The sequence below is a fragment of the Zeus faber genome, assembly GCF_960531495.2.
Source record: "Zeus faber genome assembly, chromosome: 9".
Taxonomy (NCBI): Eukaryota; Metazoa; Chordata; class Actinopteri; order Zeiformes; family Zeidae; genus Zeus; species Zeus faber.
Window position 1 is genome coordinate 12,293,253 of NC_137197.1, and position 12,137 is coordinate 12,305,389.

The window sequence follows — 12,137 nt, forward strand, 5'->3', positions numbered from 1 at the left end:
TGCTTTTTTTTTTTTTTTTTTTTTTTTATGAAAATCATCTTCATTTGCCAAAAGAAGCTCTAGACATGAATATCATTACTGGTCGTTTTTTTTTTAGATCACAGGCGAGTGCTTGAAGAACACATTACATTACTTTTTTCCTCACTAAATTAGGTGGCAATGAAAATGGACAAGGACGTCATTTCTTATGCTGAGGATACGAACCACAGAAATGTTAAGTCCTAACATTTTCAAACGCCGGTCGACATCACGGTGGGTGTTTCTTGTCGGACTCATATGGTTGACTTTCGGGATTTTTCGGATCCGTGGTTCGTTTAGTGAGTAGCACGCTGAAACTTACACATAGAACACAATAACCATTTCTCCAAGCCTTCCACCCTGGCATCAACCATAGTTCGGCCAGGAAGTAGAGCAGGGGAGGGTGTTTGTACAGTTATCCTCGTATTTGTTTTCATATCATCTAAAAGGCCATGGAGGAATGTTAAAAGCAGGAAAGTCTCAAATAATATCCAGTGCTATGCATAACCACTGTACAGCCACATTCCAAGCTTTTGTGCCACATATAGGGACCGTACATCCACCATTCCTTACTAACAAACTGACGCTCCTGTTGAAGAATGGCTGACCTCTGACCTCCCGGCAGACAGTCCATTGGCCTCTGGTGGTGTTTTACAAGCAGGAAGAGGCCGCTCCTCACGCAGAAGATGCTGATTGGTTAAGAGAACGGGGAGATTCTGGATGGTTGAGGTGGATGACGGGCCATGGGTAAGTCCATTCCTGAGGAAGGGTTGGTGTGTTCGGAGGGCTGTCTTTGACGGGGCTTTTTCATTTCACACTTTTTATTCCCACTCTGACCAGTAGCGTCAGGCAACCCCATCATCCAGCACGGCCCTCTAGGAATGTATTCAACGCTTGAAAGACGTGAAAACCTGTCAAAGGTTAATGGCTTGGTTTCCTGAGGCCTAAAGAGGGGCGGCTCCACACATGTTTTCCTCTGATGGGAAGAGATAGTCAGGAAAAAGGAGGTGAATGAAAGTAAGGTAGAGGAAGAAATGGATCCATAACCATGAAATTGTAATGGGATTTTGAAACATTTCTGGATAGAATGTTGCATATTCTTGAATTTGCATGCAGACATTTGTAGTTTGTATCTCACTGTATGATGTTTAAGTATGAATTTAATAATGAGAAACAGCTTTTCCTGCTCCAGTTGTGTACTAGTACCGCCGTAGTATGAGTTATATAAACGAAATGTTTATTTAATAAGAACAAAAAATACTTTAAGATTGTTTTATCTCCTCATCCACAAACAACAAATGCGGAAATTTAACATTTCAATTCCACTCTCTTGCCATAAAGGAACAGATGTGTCAGTGCCAAAAGTGCATTTTTGAAAGCATTATGACATGTCTTTTAATGAATGAACCCCTTTAAAGTTACAGTACAAGCGTTGAGTTTGAATTGAATTTGAGTTTGATTCTGTGGTGGTGGTGGTGCTCTGAGCAGTATGTATGTACGTATGTTCTGCGGCATCAATGTCCAAATGTCGAAACAAACCAGAGAAGGGAACTTTTGAACCTGATCTGCTCTCCAAGTCCTGACATCAGCTCCGCAGGTCCAGTCCTGCGGGGCTCTCTGCGTCCAGCTGTTTTAGTTTGGAGGCATTAAGCCGGCCTCCAAAAATGACTCAGGCCGCCGATCTGTTCATAACACACCTGCACTCATTAGTTCCCTCCACTTCGTTTTGTTCCTCAACTCTGGCTGTTTCTCTGTGTGTGTGTGTGTGTGTTTGAGCGTGTGTAGTGAAATGAGGATTAACCCAATACTTAAGCTGAGGCTGATTGCGATGACGTTCGGCCCGGCATTCGCACATGCTGCTTTTCAACAAGAATGAGAGAATGGAACGCTGTGTGTGTGTGTGTGTGTGTGTGTGTGTGTGTGTGTGTGTGTGTGTATATATATATATATATATATATATATATATATATATATATATATATATATACACACACACACACACACACACACACACACTTAGTGGGGAATGGGAACTGATGATTGTACTGTAACGTCAACACAAATGACAATGCTTCCTGCCTCTGGTTGGGCTCATTCATTAGCATTCTGTTTTCCCTCTATCAATCTAACTCTCTCATACAGACACACACACACACACACACACACACGCGCGCTAAGTCAACTGGCTGTTCTACTTGGCGTGGTGCCGTTGACCCAGAAAGTTGCAGGTGCCTGTAAATGGAGTTGTTAAACCAGGAGGCAGACAGGCTGAAACTCCAGTAATAGACTGTCACCCTCTCTCACCAATGGCTTCCCTCGCCTGACATCAATGCCATTCTCTCTCTCTCTCTCTCTCTCTCTCTCTCTCTCTCTCTCTCTCTCTCTCTCTCTCTCTCTCACCTCCCCCCTTATCTTCCCTAAACGTCTCCCTGTCTCTCTGAGCATTTCACTCGCTCCATCATTTGAGTGTTTCTTCCTCTCGCTCTTTTTTAGCCCCTTAAACATATGCGTCCAGGATTCTTGGATTAGGGAGCGACAAACCCGGCCCCTTTACTAAAGCTGTGTTTGTGTGTGTATGTGTGCGTGTATGCATGTGTGCGTGTGTGTGTGTGTGTGTGTGTGCATCTTAACCGGGGCTAAACAGAACAGAACAGAACAGAATGCAGTCTTTTGTAAGCCTCGGCCTGTGTGTTTGGTGTGACCGTGTTTAGGCCGCCTCAGCAGGCTGCTCGCCGCACGCTGCTGGAGCACCAGGGGGTTCAGAGACTGGCGGCCGTCCTGGAAGCAGCACAAAGGTCAGACCTGCCTGATTTATGTTCTGTATTTACATTATATACAGAAGCAGCGTGTTAATTAGAGTCTGTTAACTCAATGGAGGTGACCTCATTCATTCATTTATTCATTCAACAAATTTGCTTGGTCACTCTTTCTTAATGAGAGTCGATTTTTTTTTAACCCGTTGCCATTGATCTTTGGAACTGCATTTTTTTTTTTTTCTGGTGAATTTGAGGATGAATCGAAAGCAACCAATTGCAAAATTTAGGAGTAGCAACATCGTATGCCATCTATCTATCTATCTATTGTTATATCTGTCTGCATGTTCTCCATGACCACATTGTGTGGTCACATTCTTAATTAAATATTCTCATTTTATGACTTGCATCCTAAGGATGAGCCCCAGACCAGTTCACATGTTATACATGTTATTTTATTTATTTATTTTATTTATTTATTTATTTTGTTTTAATGACTTCAGAACCACAGAAATTAGGAGCCTTTGTGCCGAGTTTTGGACGCTTAGTTTTCTAGAAAACATACATTCTCGTGATTCTCTTTTGATATTTGGACATCAAACCAAACATGCCATACAGCTCGCCACTGACATTATACACTAATTAGACACTGATGAGTCGGCAGCTATTCCACTATAGCCACTATTCAGGCCACTCCTCCATATCAGTCCAGACTCGCTCACTTCACTCGCCACTTTCTTTGGTGTCGCTATCGTGCAAGCGTACGGTCTAACTGGCTGTTGAAAATTGCCATTGCGATTTGAGGCTCTGACGCACGCATACTCAAAGGATTTTAGGAAAAACTAGCCTCGATTAAATCAAACGGGTTTGAATGAATTGTGGACCTGGATGATTGGGATCGTATTCAGACAGATTTGAGTCTTTCACTCACACACACATATCGAGGACATTGACGATTATGCAGTGCGACTACCCTGGACTACCACGACTCCAATTTGGCCTTGAAAATCAGTAAAACAGTAAAGTGGCCCCGGCTTTGATGAACATGAAACTCTCAACTTTTCTTTACTGGAATAGCCAATTTCTTATGGAGTGCATTTAACCCATCCTAACTATTTCGGAGCAGTGGTCAGCCACATCACCGCGCTCGGGGACCAACTCCACCTCATGACCTTGCCTTTGTCCAAGCGGTTCAAAAGTCTCAAGGGCTTCTTACTGTGTATGTCCTGGTTACTTCTTAATCAGAATATCTGAAAGATGGCACAGTCATGCTTCTTTCATCCAGAAATATTGCTAAGATTAGCCCATCTTCACATCCCAAGAAGCAAAGAAAGTTATTCATGCCTTAGTCCATCCCTACTCTAAACAGCCTATCCAAGGGTGACGTGGCCACAGAGCAAGCAGAGCAGCCAGGATGTTCCTTTTTCCAGTCACATCTTCTGCTCTAGCTCTTCCCAGGAAATCCCAAGGTGTTCCCAGGTCAGCAGGGAGATGCAATTTATAATCTAATCAATCTGCCCTTGGGTCTCCTCCCAGTGGGACGTGCCTTGTACACTTTCAAAGTCCAGGATGCATCCTTACCATTTGCCCAAAACCATCTGGATCGTGTCCTCTTAATGTGGAGGAGCAGCAGTTTTTCTCAGATCACTGAGCTCCTAACCGTGTCACGAAGAGTGAGCCCGACCACCCCGCGGCGAAAATCCATTCCAGCCGCTTGTAACCACAATCTCATTCTTTCGGTCACTACCCAAAGCTCGCTGCCACAAAGGAGGGAATATATTATGACCAGTAAATCGGGAGCCTCTCCCCATGACCCATCTCCCTCTTCAGCACCGCGGTCCAATCCAACACGCTCTGCCGAAGCCGTCACTCAATCCCGCGGCCTGTTTTTTTTACGCCCCCCTCGTAAATAAGACCCAGAGTTTCCTCAACCACTGCACTTGGGCCAATTCCTTGTCCCCCACCTGAAGGGGAGGGATGGGCCGTCCTTTTCCGAAAGGGAACCATGACCCCCCCAAACACGGTGCTGGTGAACCGCGTACTGACCGCTTCACACTCGGCTGCACCGCTCTATTGCAAGCCGGAGGTCACGGCGTGATGGAGGAAGACATCATCCGTAAACGGTAGCGAATCCACCCTTCTGTCCCCGCAACAGAAACCTTTTCAAACCTATTCCTTCATATCCTGTCGATGAATATTACAAACAGGTGAGTTTAGGTTATTATATTACACTATTATAAGGCAAGTGCAACTTAGTCTCCTGGGACGACAGCTGACTCCTACCTGCTTTTGGCTGCATCCTTTGCTTGTCTAATTGACTTTAATGCATCACTTTGAAAACAATGTCCATCCTAATGTCAACCAAATGTTAAATCATGTAAAAAGTAATTTTCCACGACAGTCGAAAGTACAATGCAGATGCAGTTCCCTTCACGAAAGATAGGAGGCCAATCCTTAATATGCCCCTCGCCAACCCTCACACAAACAACCACCCCCCCTTCACCCCCAGCTATGTTTAGGGAGGTTCTTTATCTGTAATGGATGACTGGAATTGCATGGCAGGCTGTCATGTTGGAGTTCATAGAAAGTTGAAGTCAGCGCTGGTTGCTTGAGACAAGAAATATATAAATAATGCTCTCTTGCGAGCGTTGCTTTTTTTTTTTTTTTCCCCCCACGATAAGAGCGGACTGGATTTTGTGTGCTCTGTTGGGGGCGGATTACGTGTGACAACAGGTTAGACGTTAATTAAGTGGATGGGTAAAAGACAAAGCACAAACAAATCGGTTTAGGGGTAAAATCCCTTTTCAATTCAATTATCTCAGTGAGAAGCAGTCCTTCACAGGTTTCCAAACTGGAAGCCATTTTCATAATGAAGGGACGGCTTGAATTGGGTTTCTTTAAAACTTTTCCCTTTTTTTCAATGGGGGAACAGACCTTACTATTAAAGTTTTCCATGAGTTTTATTTGCACAGATTACACAACTTCCCGACGGGGAACCAGGGAGGCCGAGGTCATAGATTAATAAACACCCTAAATCAGATGTAGAACGGGGGTGCGGGCGGGGGGTGGTTCGGAACAAGAAAGAAAGAAAAAGAAGGAAAGAGATTTGGATTAGCCAGACTGGTTGCAATTAGGAATATTAGTTTGTCACCTTCAGTTGATCCTTTTTTTGTCTTCCTCTCGGCGTCTCTACGTTTTGCTATCCCAATCGAAACTCTTCCTCTCCATCTCCATCTCCTGTGTGCACTGACCGAAATTCAGATGCAATCCAGCCCCCCACAACCAGTGAAAGTTATAATGGAATGAACTCTACGATTCAATTACCTAACCTGTGATTAAAGAGGCAATCCGTAAGATTCTTTCATTTAAAAAAAATCCCATATTTAAGATTGATTGGTTTGCTGTTTTTCATACTGTATGAGATATCCTCATACTGTATGAGTATCATTCAGGATGAGACACAGCTATTGAGTGTAGTTGCGTTATATAAGTGTGAAAGAAAAATAATGTTGCCTTTTCTAATGGAATTCTGGGGCTTTGTAGTGCAATCCACCCAACACAGACAATCTTATGGATTACCACTTTAATGCGGGTGGACTTTTATGGATAACTGCAAAAAAAAGAATGGGAATATGTCTTTATGGATTATGTGGAAATCATTATGACCTCAAGTAAAACTTCTAAGTTTTACTTTGAGTAAGTATTTTTTAAGTTAGTATGCGTGGTTCTTCTAAATAATATTTTTTAAACCCATAGAGACAATATTATATTGAGATAAAGGAGGGTGGAGAGTTTAAAATGGTACTGCGCACCCTTTGCATATCCACTGTGCCTCCGGCAGCACGGCAATTTGGGAGTCTTATCTGTCTGCTACGACTGAGGGTCTTGGTTTCTTCCAGTATCGGCCTGTAAAATGGGAAGCAGCACTCCTTCCTTTATCCCTCCCAAAGTTGGACGCCCATGAGCCAAATCCTCCTGCGGCTCATTAGTGGAGTGGGTCCCGTCCACCGTTTTCCGGATTTCTGGGTTTGGGTTCATTCAGCCTGGCACCGTAACGCCCTAAACAATTCCCTCCTCCTCCTCCCCTGTACTCCACGGCCTCATTGTTTGTCTTCCACTTCTCCAGCGCTCATACTGACATAGTGTCAATAACACAAGGGACCCAGATCGATTAGATCCTAGGTCGGTGAGATTCTAGTTGTGAGAAAGTGCACATTCTATTTTGTTTGTACCTTTTTGAACTCAAATCGGTTAATTTGATTCAATTCCAGGCTATTTTTGCACAGACGCAGCTTAGGGAACTTCATGACACCTGTATATAGCAGCTAAATGGCTTAAGAACCGTCCAGTGGAGAAAAACTAGCATTAAAATGAGTTAACTTTGTTATTTCTGTTGCTGCACAAAGCCACAGTGACCGAATCTCCAGAAAAATCTTCAAAAACTCCAAAACCTTCTTCTTACCGGAGCCAAGGACTCACATAGTTGTATAATCAAAGGTTGTTTTGTCACTGAAAGTGCTTTGAATGGGTGTTGACTTACATAAGTGGATAAATGCCCCTATCCTTCAATCTGTCTGTCTGCACGCACACAGATGGATAGATATATATATACAGTACACACACACACTTACACATTCACCACTATCCAGATCTACTTTTCTCCCTCCCCAAGGCGGCTATGATTAAGAGACGTCACATCTCCGTCAACTCTCCCACTCCGTTGTTTTGCTTCCTCACCATTACATAACGGGAGTCATTCCCATGTGGTTTAGGAGCGAACAAAAAAAAAAAAAAAAACATTTTTCATCAATTCTCTTTCCAGTTGGGATTTTATCTCAAGTTGATGACTAGAGTTTTTCAGGGGAAGTATATTTTTTTTAATCAGTGTTTCTATATCCGGAATACAAAAAAACTAAAAAAAAAAAAAAATGTAGTGAATAAGTGAGAAATTATCTTGTTGTCCGTAACCTTTGTTTTTTTTGGGGGGGGGGTTGTTTTTTGGTCTGGCTATCGTCCAGTGCTCCCTGTGCCAGGTGCTTGGGATAGAGGGATGGATGTGAGAGGGGGGTGGGGGGGGCCGTGAGAGAGAGGGAGAGTTTGGCCAATGGAGCAGAATTTGTGGATTAGACCTGTCAGAACCATGAAGGTGCAGAACTCTCCATAAATAAATAAAAAAAAAGCATGTGTGAGAGAGAGAGACCTGCCAAAACGGACGCTGATAAGCTTGTTATTGTTGTTAAACCTCCTCCCCAGCACCACAAGTCAAGACAGAAAACTAGAAATGGCATTAGTCAAGCTGCCACGGAGGCTTATTTTGGGTTTATGGGTTATTTTTGAAGTGCGATACACTGACCAGGTATTCCTCAGAATCCCCTGGGACTCGGCAAAGTGCAAACTCTCATGCAGTGATGCACGTTTTTAAGCAAGTGGTTTGGATATCCCTCCAATATGTGGAAAGGATACTGAAAGGAAAATAATTAAATTCTGTCCACAGCTTCCCACTTTTTTTTTTTTTTTTTTAGCACAAACTAAAACCGGAAACTTTTAACCAAATTCCCCAAATATCCAATTCAGATTGTTTTCTGGACAGATCCAGCTTTGCTGACCAGAGCACTATGAATACTTGAGATCCATGTGCCAGGCTATAATTTTATTTTATTTTTATTTTTTTAACAATGGAAAAATGATGAATGACATCATTTTGTCAATTAATGTATTTTCTTTTTACAAAACAAGTTTCAAAATGTGTGACTATAAATGACGTGAATAAATGGAAATCAGAGATGTAGAAAAGGCGGAAGGAAGAAAATAAAGAGCTTCGTGGAGGTATAAAGAACCTGAGAGAACAAAAGAAAGGGGGAGAAAAGAGAGGGAGAGAGGGATGGAGAGAGAGGGAGGGTCCAAACTCTTGTGCCGTTGGATAAATGTGTGTGTACAGTATTACTGCGTGTGTGTGTGTGTGTGTGTGTGTGTGTGTGTGTGTGTGTGTGTGTGTGTGTGTGTGTGTGTGTGTGTGTGTGTGTGTGTGTGTGTGTGTGTGTGTGTGTGAAGCCAGTCAGGCTGTGAGTAGCACCCGGCCTCACATCTCCACAGAACTCTTCCACGGTAGGACTCGCCTTCTTTTAGCGTGCATTTGCGTGGGTGTGTTTGTGTGTGTGTGATTTCATGACGGTGTAGGTTGGAAATGTTATTTTTATTCACATAAAGGATGAAATTTCAAACAGAGAATTATATTTGTAAGCATCCAAAATTGCAAGTTCTACCCATTCCCTACATCTGTGTGTGTGTGTGTGTGTGTGTGTGTGTGTGTGTGTGTGTGTGTGTGTGTGTGTGTGTGTGTGTGTGTGTGTGTGTGTGTGTGTGTGTGTGTGTGTGTGTGTGGCGCGCGCGCGCGCGGGTGTCTGTGTGTGTGTGTCACCTCTTGTTGCACACATGCATGTGTGTGCCAGTCGGTAGTAGAGGGACATCAGGGAGGGGGGAGGGAGAGAGGGAGAGAGAGAGAGAGAGAGAGAGAGAGAGAGAGAGAGAGAGAGAGAGAGAGAGAGAGAGAGAGAGAGAGAGAGAGAGAGAGAGAGAGAGAGAGAGAGAGAGAGAGAGAGAGAGAGAGAGAGAGAGAGAGAGAGAGAGAGGCAAATGAGAGCGGCTTGAGGAGCTGCTTGGACAGAGGCAGCGTGCTGAGGTGCTGCCCGTACCGTAACACACAATCCTTCCACTTTGGGACAGTACCTGCTGCTTTTCTAGCCTCTGTAAGGTAGAACCCAACTTCTGTGACTGCTTGGTTTTCCATCCCAGAAGGTAACGTATCGAATGTGTGTGTGTGTGTGTGTGTGTGTGTGTTTGTGAGTGTGTGTGGAGATCTACCAATCCTGGTTTAATCTCATTTTGACGCCAATGGATCTTCACACAAAGTGCCAACATGGCCATCGACGGAGGGAATACTCAACACGCTGTGGAAAATGTTGGGTTTTGATAGAGGGACTGGAGATAATTTCTTCTGCCTTTATTAATTCCCTTTAATAACTTTTTTTTTCAGTTTTATATCTCCTGTCTCCTGTCATGGCTCACCTCTCCATCCTGTAATTAAAGGTTGCGTGAAATGGAACATACCGTGTCATGGTAGCGGTGTAAGGTGATGTGCGGTGTAAAGCAAAATCCTTCACCTTTTTATACGAGTGGGTCATTTAGGTTGGTGAGTAAAGGAGATTGAAATGAAACCACTGTGTCTGCGAACGTGCATGTCAGATTTTTTTTGTTTCTTCGAGTCGTTTGTCTTTCCTCGCCGTCTATCGTGACGCAGTCTAACGGTCGCAGAGCGTGTTTGTGTATCACATTTCGCTTTTTTTCTCACTTACCTCTTAATTGCATTGTAATGACGAACTTTATTCATGTTGTTTGACGTTGTTTTCTTGCTATGCGTAGCCAAACTCTTTCCACAAAGTCTAGAAAGCATTCAAGGCTTCAAAGGCTTCAAATAAAAAAAGAGGGAATTCTATACCAAGCCTGTAATGGCTTTCAAGAGGAATGAGAATGAACAGAGAATCGCGGCCCGTGTTGTTGTGTAAGACGCATCGGGGCGGAACGGACGGTTGGTGCAGCGGTGGCTTTCCTCCGTCCTCCGTCCAGGTGCGTGGAGAGCCTTGGACAAATGAGTCTCGGACAAATGAGCGTACAGCCGGCGGACCATCATCTCTAATGAGGACTCTTCCCGCACGCCGGCATTAAACTCGAATCCAGATGACGCGTATAAACACCCGCGTGCCCTTGTGATGGATGTCAGTGAGTGTTTGGGAATCTTTACTCTCGGGTAATGAATGGGGTTGAATTTACAGTGATTTAACGGCAATTAAAAAAAAATGCATTTCCTTTACTCATACATTATGCCGTTACTTACTCACGTTGGAATTAATCTGAACGCCCCCCCCCCCCCCCCAACATCTGTTGAACAACTTTTTCTTTGAATTTGCTCCAGTGACGTGGAGTCACACAGGTGCTTTTATTCCCCGTTTTTCACTGCCACACCAAGCAAGAGTCTTCGTTGCCCTCCTGAGACATTTTTGCATTTTGTTGCGTGTTGATCTCGACCTCCATATGAATACTTTCAAGCTGCCAAAATAATGTGTAAAATTTATGATTATGTATTTAAATATATTTTAACTGTACTCCGACTGAAAATTGTCATTATCTCAAAAGTTATTAATATTATGATGATGATTATTATTATTATTCTCGTTATTATTATTATTATAATAATTAGAATAATAATCATAATAATAATATATGCTTTTAAAAAGCACTTCTCTCATACATAATTTAAGTATATAACACATAACTATTAAAAAATATATATTTCTTTAAAAGAAAAAAGTTGAACTTGAAAAGCGTAATGGTTCTTAGACATCATGTTTCAGTTTGTTTTGCCCTTTTATTTAATTCTGGTTAAAGTTGTTCACCTTTCAAAAATGTGCTCTCTGTTTTGTCTTACTGTCTTTACTACAATTCTTTGTTTATATGCTGTATATGTGTCCATATTTACTCTGATAAGGAATGGAATGGAATGAGCTATGAAGTGGATTTTGAGCGAATTTTAAGTTTGTATAGCAGTTTGAATAATATATACAGGAGGTAAATAAACAGCACCAGCTGAATCGCTCATCCCTCCATCTCTCCTACGCTCTCTAATCTGCCGGTTTTATTGGTCATATGCTCCATAGTACATCAGCTGTCATGTAAGCAATAAAATGCTTAATTTTTGAGCGACAATGTAAAAATGTAAGTTAAAAAAAAAAGGGGTGGGGGGTAATATATTGGCGAGAAAGAAATTCCAAGTTCTAAGTGTTGGTAATGCGACTCTGTAGACTGTTTGTAGACTGAATATGTTGATGAAAACTCTGTGTTGACTTGTGTGTTGAGCTTCAACTCCTTCTGTGTTGCAGCTTGCGTCCGGTCTTCCATCACCGTGGCTCTCAGATGAGGAGGTGGAGGTTGAGGCGAACGTCCAAGTGCCTCTTCCTGTAGCTTCTCTGCGAGCCGCATCTCATCCCATGTCTCCTTTTCCCTCTGCCCAACCTACGTCTGCTCCAGCTCCACTGCTCTCGCTCTCCCCTGGACCGGCTGACTCTGTCCCACGTTACTTCTGTCCCGCCTCCCCCTCACGTCTTGATCGCCCTCTCCCCGTGCCTTTCGCTCCAGGTCTGGTTTCGTTAATGCTGCAAAAGTGTTGAAACTGAAGCTTAAACGTCGCCTCGCTCTTGTCTTAGCCCTTCTGTTCCCCTGATGGGCCCAATATCAGACACATTCCCTCCTTCTTTGATGAAAATCTCCCAGCGCCCCTAACCACCGCACCAACACCCGCAGAGAGACATTGCA